The sequence below is a fragment of the Falco rusticolus genome, chromosome 5 (assembly GCF_015220075.1).
Source record: "Falco rusticolus isolate bFalRus1 chromosome 5, bFalRus1.pri, whole genome shotgun sequence".
In the NCBI taxonomy this organism is placed as follows: Eukaryota; Metazoa; Chordata; class Aves; order Falconiformes; family Falconidae; genus Falco; species Falco rusticolus.
Window position 1 is genome coordinate 34,845,497 of NC_051191.1, and position 14,228 is coordinate 34,859,724.

The following is a 14,228-nucleotide window of genomic DNA, read 5'->3' on the forward strand; positions in this document are numbered from 1 at the left end:
TTTTAGGTTAATTCAAATTTTTGTATTGAAAGTTATTTAATAATGAAAAAAATGTAATAAATGTTTTGTTTGTTTTTTTTTTTTAATCTGTGCAATACAATTACAAGATCCACTACCGATTGTAGGGAAAAAAATTTTGCATAGCTGGAGTTGATAAATGATATTTTTGTTACTAGTGGAACACAAAAGTGGGTGAGAGAAATAGGCATACTGTGAAGATGTCATAAAAGTGCAACTTTATACATTTTTCTCTGCTGCTAGAGTTATTTATACAGCTTATATGCGTGCCTAAAATTGCCAGAAATATTGTTTTATGCCATAATATACTATGAGTTTCCTTTCATTTGTAGAACAGAGAAAAGAAAATGTGTGAGCTTTGAGTTTATATTATGTATTGCATACAGTTATTTACGCTTTGACTTTGAAAACAAAAAGTTAAATACTAGGCAGATAGGAGTACATGAGCACTTAGCTGTGCTCCTCAGCCTGGATGTTAATGTATGGGCTAGAGGGCTGAGAACAGTAACCATCTAATCACTGTATTAGCATCTCCTCGCAGGGCCACAGATCAGAGAAACTTGTCTGACATCCCAGAGATCCAGCCTACTGCAGCCACAGCTTCGCTACCAAGGAGTGGTGTAGCAGATGCTTACATTTATTCAGATTTCTTTCAGTGTATCAGATACACAGTTTGTGTGAATAAAACAACATATCGAATGACTACCACTCCCCTGATGGCCCTGTCATCAGCTCTGGAGCTGTGAGCTCTGCGATTTGTAGTCCCAGGAGGCTGCAACTTGGGATAGAAGATGAGTGTGCACCCCAGTGCTTAGGCAGCTCGCTGTGGACCTCGTGCCCTCGACTGTCCCTTTCAGGACGATAAAGTCAAACTCCTGACTTGTTGGTACTGCCACTATGGCCAAAGCAAACTGGTCTGTTGTCAGTAGCCTTGCAGCTCAACAGCTAGTTCAGACCAGGATTTGGTTTCTAAGACTGGCAGGACATACTGGAAACTGGGGACTAGCTAAATTTAGCAAATACTGTGGAATTTAGGCACGTGCAGGGTCAACGATGCTGGTAGATTGATACGCATGATGATTTAGTGGTTTCTTGGTGTATTTGAAAGCTAAGGAAATACTGTAAGTAACATCAGGTAGCTAAACGTGTATTGCTCTACAGCAGGGTAGTATGTTATAGTGAAAAAACCCACAATTTTGAAATGTGGCTAGCCGTAAATTCTTTGCCAGTGCCTGGAGTAAAGTGGCTGAAAAACATCTTCAGGACACATTCCATTCTCATATGCTATATAATTACTTATATTTGTGTTCCTAACAAACACTGGGTGAACACAGAATTGTGCTACTATTGTCAATTTAATTTATGCATTTGTTAAGTATATTTTTGTATTTTTAGCTACAGTCAACAAATCAAATATATTTGAATGTATTTTACACATTTTTATAAATAGTTCATGAATAAAACATTCATTTACAAAAAATCACGTCCTTGTCTTCTGTGTGACTGCCTTTGCATTATAGATTTTGTTGTCCTGCTGCTCAGAGAAAAGGTCGTAAGTGAGTTTGATTTCAAGTGAGACGGTCTTCAGAGAACATTAAGTTCATCAGAAGACTCAGCCTCTTGGGGGAACGGGGACTCTGCTGTTGCCCGCTGGCTGGATTAGTGCCCATGCGGAAAGATACCGTAGTTCCCTTTGCCTCCCCGGTTTCTCTGCTCTCCCCCTTTAATAAACCAAATACTGTCTGCGTTATGCAATGGGTATTTGAAACAACAGTGCATTTTGAACTTGAGTGCCTGTTATTTTAGAGACATTTCGCCAGGCAGTTGTACCAATTAACACCGCATTGGAGCTCCATCACTGCCTACCACCCGAGGATCTAAACCATGCTTTTTAACAAATGTATTTCTTCCCCTCCCTCTCTCCACAATGCTTAAAAACCATTAGCATTCTTGTGGGCTCAGGGTGCTTGGCAGTAGCATGCTTATTGCCAGCGCTTTGTGTCTCAGTTATTCCTTATTTGTCATCAGAAGTGTTTAGGACAAGTTAATTCTGTTTATTTAAAAGAAGGAATGATTTATTAGCTTATATTTTGTACTGTGAGCTATTTGTTGAGGGGATGTGTACTGAAGGCTGAGGGAATTGCTAGATTTTCTCTTTGTGACATAAAAGCTTATCTCTGAGCTGTACCCTGTCCTGAAGCCAATGTAGACGCAAAAGAGCAGTAATAAAGATAAAATAATGTACCACTAATATTTCAACACAGGAGAAACATAGCCAGCATTGCAGACAAGAATAAATGCAAATGTTTTTATATACTACAGCAAGGAAGCTGAAACACAACGGGTCTCTTCTAGTTTAGCAAGAACATGATGGTTCATTCCTGTTAAAATATTGCCAGAATCTAGTTGTTATTTTTATAAAATGGACCTGATTTGTACCTAGTTTTCATACCTGTGAGCTGGCTGTTTTGTCTGGTAAGTAACTTCCTATACCACAATCGCCGTTTTCTGCCAGTCCCGATCTTCACTACCTGCTGGTTTCCCAAACCCTGGAAATAGCTACTGCTGTCAATGTCTCATGGCAGACACAATGTGGCTATATTGATGTGTCAGCAAATACCACAAGTGAAAATTTCGAGTGTTACTAACCAAGCATTTGCACATTACTTAGGGTCAATACCAATCCCAGCCTTTGGGAAAAAAACAAACAAACAAACAAACAAACAAACAAAAAAAAAAAACCACCAGCAGCAAAAGTAGAAAAGGAGAAAAAAACCAGCATTCCAATTAATTTGTGGAAAATGTCGCATTTTGGAGACGTTGCAAAAGCCAGACCCACTTTTCCTTGCTCTCAGGGTCAGTGACATGTGGGGCTGGGGGGATGCACAGTGGCTGTCATAAATAAACATAAATATATTGTGCGCGGCCACCTGAGCCCTGGGTGGGGGTGGCAGTGATGCCACGGTCACTGCTGCAGTGGCTGGGCTGTATTGATCACCGAGTTGCCAGTGGCTGTCCCTTTGAATTGATCTGCTGGTTTTTATCACACAACGGCTGTGGGCACTATCTCCAGGGTGCTGGGTGGTCTTCAGGCACAAACAGCCCTGGGGCCCTCGCTGGTGCTTCTATCTGCAAGAACAGGCACGTGTGCCTCATGCTTTTTGGTATCTGGCTCCTGCAGGTGCCTGACATCCTCTTCATACCCACGTTAGGTGCTAACTGTCATTTGCATCATGCGAAACCTCAACAAGCAGCCCTGATTGGGATGAGGGGTGGCCCCTGCTCCTAGAGGCATGGAGTAGTCAGCAGCACTGAGCAGGCATTCAGGTACCAAGGCCCAAGAGGGCAAAGATTTCTGTAGACCTCAAAGTCTCTAAGTCTCCAGGCAAAACATAACCTTAGCACCTACGGCTCTGCTGTTGCAGAGGTTCTGGGGTCCCCAAAGGAGGCTAAAGTGCCCCTAAAGGATGTCACTGACCAAACAGGGTCATCAGCACCATCAGCATGGGGAGGGTTCACACCAAGCCCAGCTACAGGCTTCCCTCCCCACCTCTCCTGACCCAAGTTCCTGGCAGGAAAGGGTGTCCTAGCACATCTTAGCCCACAGAGGTGCTCCAGGTGGGTGCACACAGCTTCAGGGGTGAAAGAGAGAGGAAACAATGAGGACACTTGGCTGGGGCTCGGCACTTGGCTCGGTTCCTCCTTCCCTGCTGAGGCCTTCCATCCCCGAGCCATGGCATGTGGGGGTGCCTGCAGAGGCGCGACAGGGACACACTGGCTCTGCTGGCCGGCAGCGTCTGTGACTGCTGCATGCCGTCCCGCGGGGGCACACCACCCCCCCCAGCTGCCCCTGTCCCCAGGCTCGAGGGGACCTGCCCGCTTCAGAGGGCCAAGAGCACAAGACGTGGCCAAGAGCTGGGCGGAAGGCATGGCAACGTGGCCTTGTGCACAGCCGGATGCTGGCCGGCCAGCATTGCTGGCAAGTGCTGCAGCAGCTGGGCCAGATATTTTTGTACATGGCCTTCCCCGCACTCATGCCAAAATCCCTGCCAAACTACATGCCGTGTCCTTGCTTGTCTTTGGTGTTTGGGCACCCAGGCCTGCCTATGTGCCAAATCAATAGCGGAGAGCAGCTGGAGCAGCCACCTCTTACTGAGGATAAAGGCAGAGGTTTCCTGCTCTCCCTACAGCAGTGAGGCCACACACCCTTGTCCTCAGGTGCCACCTGAGACCTGCAATCTGACTCTTCTCAGCACAGGAAAGGGCCCCAAACCAGGTATTTCTGCCCCTACAAATCTTCACCCATTGCTCAAGGGGAAGAACTGTTCTCTCTAAAAGGTGGGGCACAGGCACAAAGCAGTGAGCTGAGTGAGCTGAGCGAGCCCCTCCTGGGGTTACGTGTCTCCCAGCAGCCCTGATTCACAGCACGGCTCTCACGGATGCTTTTTGGATGTATTTGTCTCAGCTGGGTTGGTCTGCATCAGGCCTTAAAACTAGACATGTTTCGCTGAGCGATGCTCAAGTGCACCCTTCTGCATAGGTCCAGCACCTGGGTAGAAGAAAGCCGATGATCAGGCTAATATAAAACCTTCATTAAAATCCTTTGGTGGGTTACCAGGAGTATAAATTTGGCTTTCGTCTGGTCCTTCCTTGTGGAGAACAACATACATTCATTAAGTCCTTGTCACTTCTAGTGGAGCTGTAGCCTTCCCATCAGCTCAGAAAAAATAACTTTGTCCCTCGGATGTGGGAGCCAGGCACCTAGATAGTATTGAGTTCTATGTGCCCTGCACAGGCTTCACTCAAGAGGCGCTGACCAAGCCAATGACTCACCTTGGCTCCTTCCATCTCCACAAACCTGTTGTGGCAATCAGCTCTGGAATCTCAGGTCCGAAGTACCTTCTGGAGAAGGTCATTGACTGTGGAGAAAGAATGAATACCAGGGGTGTTTCCATCTGACCACAGAGAAACATTTCCAGCAGAGGGATGTCTACCTGTCCAGGGTAATCATCCCAAAATGCCAATATGACTGCTTAACCCCAGGCAGCCGAAGGGGTTTGGAAGACCCATACCCCAGAGGAATGCCTCTCTTGAAAGACACAGAAAGTGGTTAGATTGACAAAGCAGTCATCTTAGTAGACTTCTACAGCACCCAGTGTAGACATCCATGGGCTTAAATGAACTGGTTACTATCCCTGTATCCCGGTCACATTTGAGGATGGACTAGGAGCTAAGCATCTTCACCCTGCTCAGTGGAGGTGGTCCTGGGGCCTCATGGGGGTTTCAGACCCTTGCAGCTCTGTAGGAGTTGCTCCACATTTTCAGAATAAAGCTTAATTTCAGCAATGACCTCTGGAGTCACACTCAGAGGTCTGTCACTAAAGTAAAACCTTAGCCCAGTTTTCACACTAGTTCAGCTTCTTCCCCAGGACTGCTACTGGTGATCCCCAGAGATCTGCGGCTGAAATGTCTCCACTAATCATCAGAGTAGCAAGGTGCTGGGGGAAAATAGTGCCAGCACTAGCACTAGATCCCTGCATCAGTCTGAAAGCATGAAGGAATTGACAGAGGATACGTACTCCTTTAGAAATTTTCTGTCCTTGGCATAGATACGCACATATATGTCAATAGGTATGGCGGTGCGTTTCAAATCAATCTGTTTGCATTACCACATGATGCAAAGTTAGGAAAATAATTTTTACTTGGCAAACTTAATATTAGAAGTTTTTAAAATTATCTGTTCCCACTATAATCACTAGGTCTTTCCCGGTACTATTGGATACACAGGGCAAATGCATGTGGTTTTCGCCTAGACCAAGTCTGATGTCGTAGCACAGCCAGCACATAAAGAAGGCCCTTCAGTTCTGCTTTCCATCCCACAGAGAGTAAAGAATCTTGAAATTAAAAAAAAGACCAGTGGCATTATGGATAAGAAAGCCCAAACTTCCTGGAGAATCAAACACAGACCAGATGGCGTGTAGTAAAGCTACTCAAATAGATTTGGTATGAGCCTAGCTACACTGTAAAAACACGGAGTAAAAATAATTGGGTGCAGAAAGCAAAGTGAAGGTGGTCAGAATGCTTCATGCAGCTTGGCTAGGGAAGAAAATGTTATGCAAATAAAGGACAGCTACAGAAAGGTCTCTGTGTTAATTGGGGGCATTTCTCTCGCTTGTCAATGCCTAAAGTAGCATTAATGAAACCGCTAGGAGAAAAAGATGGATACTTGCAAAGGCAATAAAGAGATATATATGTCCAAAGTATCAAACAGATCAGAAAATACATGCTCAAGACACCACACATGATAAATGCCAGCATCCTGTTATCACTGGATCCAAAAGATACCTGGAGCTGAATTATTTGTGAGAATCTAACTTTGAGAGAAAGAACTGGCAGACAACTGGAATTAATTAATGCCCTACAGATCTGTGCTAGAAAGGTTGTAGAGCACTAAAAATATCCAAGGAGCCTGTTTCTTTCCACATCATGCCAATTAGATCTGGTCAAGATGTGACAAATTTTCTGTAAACATTCTGGTGAACAAGCAGCTCCCCCAGTCCCCTCTGACAGCTCCCAGGGTGGCTGAGACCTTGCCTTTAAGATGCCAGAAATTTCAATGCAAAAATGAAGGAGGGAAAAAACAAAAGGAAGAGCTTGTGTAAAGTATGTTGTGGTTAATGAACCAATGCAGGTAGGAAAATTTCAGTTCCTTGACTTGACAATGTTTTTCAGCTTGGATTTCTGTTTGCTTTGGTGGGATTAGACCTAAACATCTTGTTGCACTGACTCCATTAGAGGAAAAGGAGAACACACAGAAAATATGGTGAGTGAACTTCTGCTGCTTTTATCTAGGGTCCATTTCAGTGGACAAAAGTGCACATGCTGGGATGGAGAGACAGCTAGAAAGAAGGATAAAGCCACCAAAGACCACCACCAGCTCTATGGTGACATGTTTTTTTTAAAAAATCCCTTCTCTATCTGAATCACCATCAGAGACCAGGTAAAAGAAAAGCCTGTGAAGGACCGTACAGTATGATTGCAGGGGCTGGACCCTGTCATGCTCTGAGTTGGGGGCTGAGTTGCTGAGATCACATGGTGTGGGTGGGAGAACACGCACATGACCCAGTAGGTCCTCCTACCAAAGTGAGACCCACTCCTGCCTCACTCAGCCTTGCCAGGGAAAACCACACTTGAATTTTCTGTGTAAGCTGCAGCTGTCCCCAGGGAAGTGTCTCTGCCCAGCCTCCTCCCTTCCAGCCCCTGTGCCACCCACTTGTTCCTGCATCCCTCTGCTTGCTGCCACTCAGCGCAACAGACTAGGGAAGTGATCTGTGTTAAAATTACCTTGTCATCAACAAAAACAAATGGCTAGTTTTAATCTTTCTGGTCTGTCCCAGGAGAGACCATCTGAGGTTTTTATGTAGCCGTGGGCTGGCAGGACACAGGTTGTCAGACATCGCTGGTTTTGTTTCTTGGACCTTTTCTTGCTCCCTTAGCCCAGCTGCTCTGGCAGAGCATGACTTACCCCCAGAAAATGAGACTCCCACCCAGCTCAGTCCCCAGCTGGCCACCTGCCCCTGTGAAGAACAATGCGTTTGAAAAAAAGTGAGTCTAGCACTGACTTTTCCATAGATGTAAGTATGATCGATGGCTGGGAACCAGCCTCAAAGAAGAGGGAACCAGCGAATAAGAAAGAAAAGCTCTGGACAGCAGGAGGAGGATGGATATTGGTCCACGCCCTGTGTTATGCCAAGTGCATGAAAGCCCAGCGTGGTGCGACTTTGTTCTCTTCATGGATCTCCTCCAGGAAGATGGGGAAGCTGAGGGTCTTGTTAATGTGGCCAGGTCCCATTTGCTCCTGAAATGCTACTTTATATCTTCTAGTACCAGCACACTGAAAGGGATAATTGGGTGCAGAGGCTTCACAAACAAATTTCCCTTACCTACATCTCCATATCCTCCCCCCTCTGGCTCTTATCTCAGTAATTAAATTATGCAGCTGGGGAAAGTGATTTGGAAAACAGATGGCATGCAAGATGCTATAGAAAACAGTGGTGCTTTTTAAACCTTACGGCAGAGACATAGGCAGATTTGAGTGGTATATGGGCCTTGAAGTAATTGGACTTCAAAAGGCTGCTTGTGCAATGGCCTTTAACCAGAAAAAATGAATGGCCCTCTAGCCTTCAACTTGATATTCATAATTAAGTATTAAAATCAAGCTTTTTCCTGAACATTGTGGCTGGTCTAATTTGCCACGTAAGCTGGTGTGACCTAACCATAGTTCCTGATAAACGTCAGCAGTAGGAAATGTGGGATTTGGGCAAGACGCGATCTTGAGGCAGTTTAGCCTAACACTAATCTGAAAAATAAGGCAGAATGACACAAAAAAAGAACAGAACATTAATTAATCTATGTGGGGCTCTAAGCCCATTCTCCCACAGTCCTCCTTACAGTTAAGAACACAACGTGAACTTGACAGGGCAGGGCTGGGCGAGGACCAGGTGCCACAGCTGCTGGCAGCATGAATGCCATGTCCCCAAGCCTGCTGGAGAAGCACCACATGGTGGGAGCCCACTGTGGCCTCCCAGCTGCTGCATGCCCAGCGGGAAAGGAGAAGGAGAGCTTTTCTGCCACTGTAGCTGAGCAAAGGGGTTTGCCAACGGCATCTGCCTCTGGATCAGCATTAAAAATGTCTTCACTCAAAAATTAGATAGTAAAGGAGATTGTGCTAGCTTGTTGGATGGGGCTGCTAGCAGCCTTTTTCCAGGAAAGTGGCACGGTCATCAAATCCCACCCTCTGAAACGGCGCTGGAGTTCGCCTTGTAATGAAAACCATCACAAGAGGAGCTAAGGGAGCCCTACGGCTGGCAGCTGTTTCCTCCACTGCGTATATTTCCACACAAAGCTGGAGGTAATTCTCACAGAGACTAATAAATTGATCATAAAGAGTTTAAACCATCTGGATAAATAATGGCAGATGTTTAGGGAAGGGATAGCAGGCAAAAGTATGAGTTATGCAGTGCCTGCACTTCAAAGAAAATTAGTTCAAACTGTGAGGGCATTGTGTAGAGGAACAGTAAGGAATAAAGCAATGGGGACAGGGAGGAAGGGGAGGAAAAGCAGTCTCCCTTCCCTCGGGCGTGTGAGTACCATCCCCTGCTAGCCTAGTGAACCACCACTTCATCGCCAGACTCTTGTCCTGCGCTTGCTGTGGAAGCAGAAGCAAGCACCATCACTTGCAATCGCACGTCCTGGCCTGCAGAACTGGCATCCCCAGAGCATTGTTAGAATTCAGTGGAGCCACTGATGTGCAGAAATGCTAAATCCCAGCACAAAATCTGCATCTTCCTGGAGACATTCTCAGCAAAGGACAAGAAACTGCACTAGTAGCTGGGGTAGAGACTGAGGAACTAGGATCCCTGCACTTCATACCTGTCTCTGTTTCACTGCCCAACCTTCTGCGTAACACCTAACCTCTGCAGGCAGCAGTTCAGCTGCCTGTAAAAGAAATGCCCATTTCCCGGGGATGCAAGGAGACCTACAGTCCAATTAAAAGCCCTGTTTGAAATATGCTATGAAAAATAACTGTGCTGCCAGCCCTCTTCTTCCTCACCCAAGGACGGAGCAGATTTTAATACCGCACATTTGCCAGAAATCTACTCTCTTGAAAGGGGAAGCAAATCCTTCATTGTCAGAGAGACTGCAGAACTTATTACGTGGGGTTTTTCTGAGATTTCATAGGGGATAATAGGTAGCGTTTAAATGGAGAGGGCCAAATTATCAGAGCACTTTTGGGCTACATAATGAGTAATACTAATAGCAATGCTTGACTTGGCAACACAGTCTTCAAGGTTATTTAGCAAAGCACAGAATGTACATCAAACACAACAAAAAAGTTAATTTTAATATGTATTTGCAAAATAAATATAGAATTAATCAGTTTGGCTTTTCACTTTTGTTTTGCCTTTTTATTTTGGCTATCAATAAAACCAACCTTGAAAATGCAACATAAGAAGCATTAGACAGGAGTGATAGAGAAACAAAAAAACTAGGAGGAATGCAAGTTGGTACAGAATGTCTTTGATCATTATAAAGCTAATTATTGAGAGAGACAGCTCAGTGTGCATGAATACAGAATAATGATGAGTTTGGTAAACCTTTACTGCACAATACATATGTATTTGTGTGCCTGGAGAAAGGGTGCTTAAGAAGGAAGCAACAGAGTGAAATCAAAGAATATGTGCGTCACTCCAGTAGCAGGGTGGAAGGAAGGAACAACTCCCAATCCATCTTGGAGGCACAGTTAACACTGCAATGAGCTTCCACTATGCAGCCATACATTAGCTGCTCTATTGTTACAAAATGGGCTGTAAATCTGTAGAGATATTAGGGACCAAAAAAAAATAAATTACCACAAAGTCTCAAGACAGGTCAAGACATAATTTAAACAGTAGGTCATTAAAAACTGACTTGAAATGTGGAGTTTTGCCTAAACCTTTAAATTTGATCACCTTTCAAACTAAGAACTCCTTAGGTGCACATGGATGTCCTGTATGCAAGGAAAACAGGTTACTGTCAAGTAACTTGTGTGCATGACTATGTCATTTATGCCCAAAATATCGCTGGAGGAAAAAGCAACCTAACCCAAAACCTGTTGACATTGACTCCAGCAAATTTTGAGATGTTCAGCCTCAATGATGTTCTGCTTGCTGCATCCACTTGTGCAAACTCCTTCCTCTGGGAAAGAGTTTAGGCAAGGATTCTGCAGCCATGCAGGAATTTGCAGCAGAAAAGTGTTGCTTTTCGGAAAGAAAAATCAGTGTGAAGGTCCTGATGCTGCAGTGACAGAACCTGAAGCCAGCAGACCCCTGCTGCTGCCAGGTTCTGCCAGCTTCAGCTCCACCCCCCTCCATGCTGTGCCCAACACGCAGGCTCAGGTAGCAGAAACTGCCTGAACTGCAAAAATACCATGCAACACTACCTTAAACGTCCCAATCATTTTACCATAAAAAGAATGGGAAATACACATTGCTCTGAGAAAAACAGGTTAAAAAAATAGGTTGAAACAGGTTGAAAAAACCAACATGGTAACCCCATATTCCCCTAAGAAGTCACTGAGTGAGAGCTACCAGAAAAAAGGCAACAGTTTCAGTCTGAAACACCAGCTAAATGTCATCAGTGTCGGGGTTAGCTAGCAGCAATCACACCAGCGTGCTGTCAGGCAACTATCCGAAGGCTCTACAGTCATGTTTTTGCTTGCCAAGGCGTCTCCTCCCACTAAACATTATATTTGCTCTGTCCCTCCTGTCCTCATTTATTACCTTGTATTTTTCAGGAATAGAAAAGACATTTTATTTTTCTGCTAATATTTTTAGTACCTCAGATTTTGAACCACCTGCCCATCAAACCGGAGCTCACAAACCTCCTGATCTGGCATATTTTAAAAAAATTCAATTAATTTGCCCTGTACCTTGCCATTTCATATTACAAATAAAGCTTCCGAGACACCTCACCCCACACCTGTGCTCAGTATCTCACTGTTCATTATTGCTTTGTGTTGACAGTTCTGCAGCCCATTTTCAATCTCCCCTTGCTTGTTGCCAGCCTGATCTAAATTATTTTTTCAATAAGATCTTGAGGCATTATTTAAAATGCTCTCTACAGTGTATTGCTTCCCGTATATGTCTCCATTAGTCTCCAGTTTGGCTGTAAAAAAAGAGCAGCAAAGTTCACAGGACACTATTTGCTTTTAATGCACCAGAATCATTTACTGTCTGGAATTCACTTGTCCAGATACATGTAGATTCATAGCATACACTCTGTATTTTCAATTAGGAATGAAAATTAATCCATCAAGAGCAAGAGATGTTAGCTAACTCCAGAATTTCCATATTATTTCTTTTTCTATGGTATCAGACACATTTTTCATTACATTTTAGAAAAAAAATAGGATCTAGGCTACTTGCCATTTAGATGTACTGACTGCTGTATATTCAGTCCTTCCAAACTCGTCTCCCCCTGCCTAAAAACAGACTTCCAGTCAATTTCACGGTTAGTTTTTAATCATCTGAAACATTATTCTTCAGAGCAATAGTGCAGGAAAAGATAGTTCAGTCCTTTTAATTTCACAAAAGATCTCACTTGCCAAACCAACGTCCCTTCCAGCGTTTTGCATTTGCCCTTAGGTAGGAGCACGCTCCTTGACATACCCGGGTTGTGCTCTTGCGCCACAGCCCCACACCCTGACAGGGTTCCCAATATCCAGGCCCCCAGAAAATGCCAAATATTACATCCTGGAGATAATGCTGCCTCCAGCCTTGGCAGGCACAACAGCGGAGAGGGGGCGGCCGCTCTCCCCGCTTGCCTGTGGGTACCATGAGCAGGACCAGATTGCTGTAAGGATGTAAGGATGGAAAGGGGCAATCCAGGTTGCAGCCCCACAAACCTTCGGTGTAGGGTCCTGCATTTCTTGTATTGAAATGCATTGAAGTTGCATTCTTGCGCTGAAATACATCGAACTGAAATGCAGCCGTGTGTGTGTATTGAAAAGACACAGACTTCAATATTGGCATGTGCTCTGATAGGTATGGTCAAAAATTACTCCTTATCTGAAATCTGGATTTGTCCTAATCCCACAGTGAGGGAATGGAAATGGCCTGAAATGGAAATTGGCTCTTCGGGGGTTTTGAAACAAAATGTTAGCTGCTTGCATCAATTTTTGAATTGATCCTGCTGTATGGGGTCCAAACAGTTGAAGTATTTTGTCCAGAAACCACCAGTTCCTGTCACTTGCTGAACAGTTACATGAAAGAGCTTAGTAGTTGATTTTGTACAACTGCTTTTAGTGAATGGCAACTGGCATGCAAATAAAGAGATAAATCTTATGTTAGCTGTAAAGTTATGAAAAGGTTATGTTATTGAAGGTAAAGTTTGACACTGCAATAGCTCATTAAATTACAGGCAGATTTCTTTTTTTAATGCAATACCAAATGTGATTTAAGTAACTTTTACTGCATTTCTGTGAGAGTTACCTCAGGCTGATTGCTGTATGTGCTGTTTGGAAACTGTATATTGTAGGTGAGTATGTTATTTTACAGCTATGTCAATGTACTTTATAATAAAATTTTACATCCAAATTAGGGCTATCTATTTTAATGGGCTACTCACTGTCTTCTTATTGCATCTCCAGCCGTGCATCCAATGCATGCAAAGTGATTTCTTGACTCATGAGGCTTAAAACCATTAGACCACCAAAGAGCTGTGAATTAAACGCAGTGCAAGTAATGGAGGCATTCACGCTAGCATATCAAACCAGAAAGAAAATTGCACAGCCTCTCAAATATCAAACTTTGGGATTGATTCATTTAGTAGGTCTGTGACCTGACAAGGCAGTATGATTAATTGCACACATACTCCCTTCGAGGTTTTCCCGCTCATGCTTTCTGCAGCAAGGATTGTTAGCTTGACATGTCGGTGTAGCAACCTCTTAAGATGCCAGAAAGAGAAGGGGTTGGGTTCTGACTGAAAGTTAATGGAGGAATAGCAGCTGCTCCATGCTAAGAGAAAAACAAAACAAAACAGCTTTAGATTCTTGAAGAGGTCACACACAGAAATAAGTGGATTTTTTGGTAACTTCAGCTGTAGGATTTCTGTCAGGGATTGCAAGAAAATATTTGCATAATACAACATGCTTCATAATTAAGAATTCTGCTGTGCTTCCTTTCATCTGTTTGTCTAAATATAAGCCATGGCCTCAGGTTTTTTTCTTTTCTTATTAAATGCTGTTCTAGGTGTCTCCTTTTCTGCGTGTTTATTCTTGGCTTTAAGATATTTTTGGTCACATAGGCTAAAGTTTGCAGAAGCACAGATTCAGCAGGAAGCTCCCGTATTTGCAATGCTGAGCAAACATGCTTACATTGCATGTTTCTTCTGTTAACAGGCAATCCACACTGTCCCGCCGCTGTACCAGACCCACACAGGTGTTGACTGCCCAATTTAAAACAGTTTTAATTTGTCAAGTAAGGCCTGAATACATAGCAAACTGCATTAGCCACTTCCTCAAGGTTACTTAATCCCTGCAATGTGTCTATGATTTAAACATTAACCAATGTTTCCGTTTTCACATTTCCCAGCTGGACTCTGACGGGACAACACACGCTCAACAGATCCTTTTATATAGTGCGTGAAATGAGCTGAGGTGCCTGACGGCT

The 14,228-nt window shown here is 44.0% G+C and overlaps 1 protein-coding gene across 1 annotated transcript in view; it reads right to left on the minus strand.

Moving 5' to 3' along the window:
* Positions 1 to 9,940: 9,940 nt before the first annotated feature.
* Positions 9,941 to 14,228, minus strand: part of KCNMB4 (potassium calcium-activated channel subfamily M regulatory beta subunit 4) — a 28,308-nt gene continuing 24,020 nt past the window's right edge. The window contains exon 4 of the transcript XR_005104266.1: positions 9,941 to 13,574. The gene's annotated coding sequence lies outside the window, so the exon portion shown is untranslated. The remainder of the gene's footprint in view (positions 13,575 to 14,228) is intronic.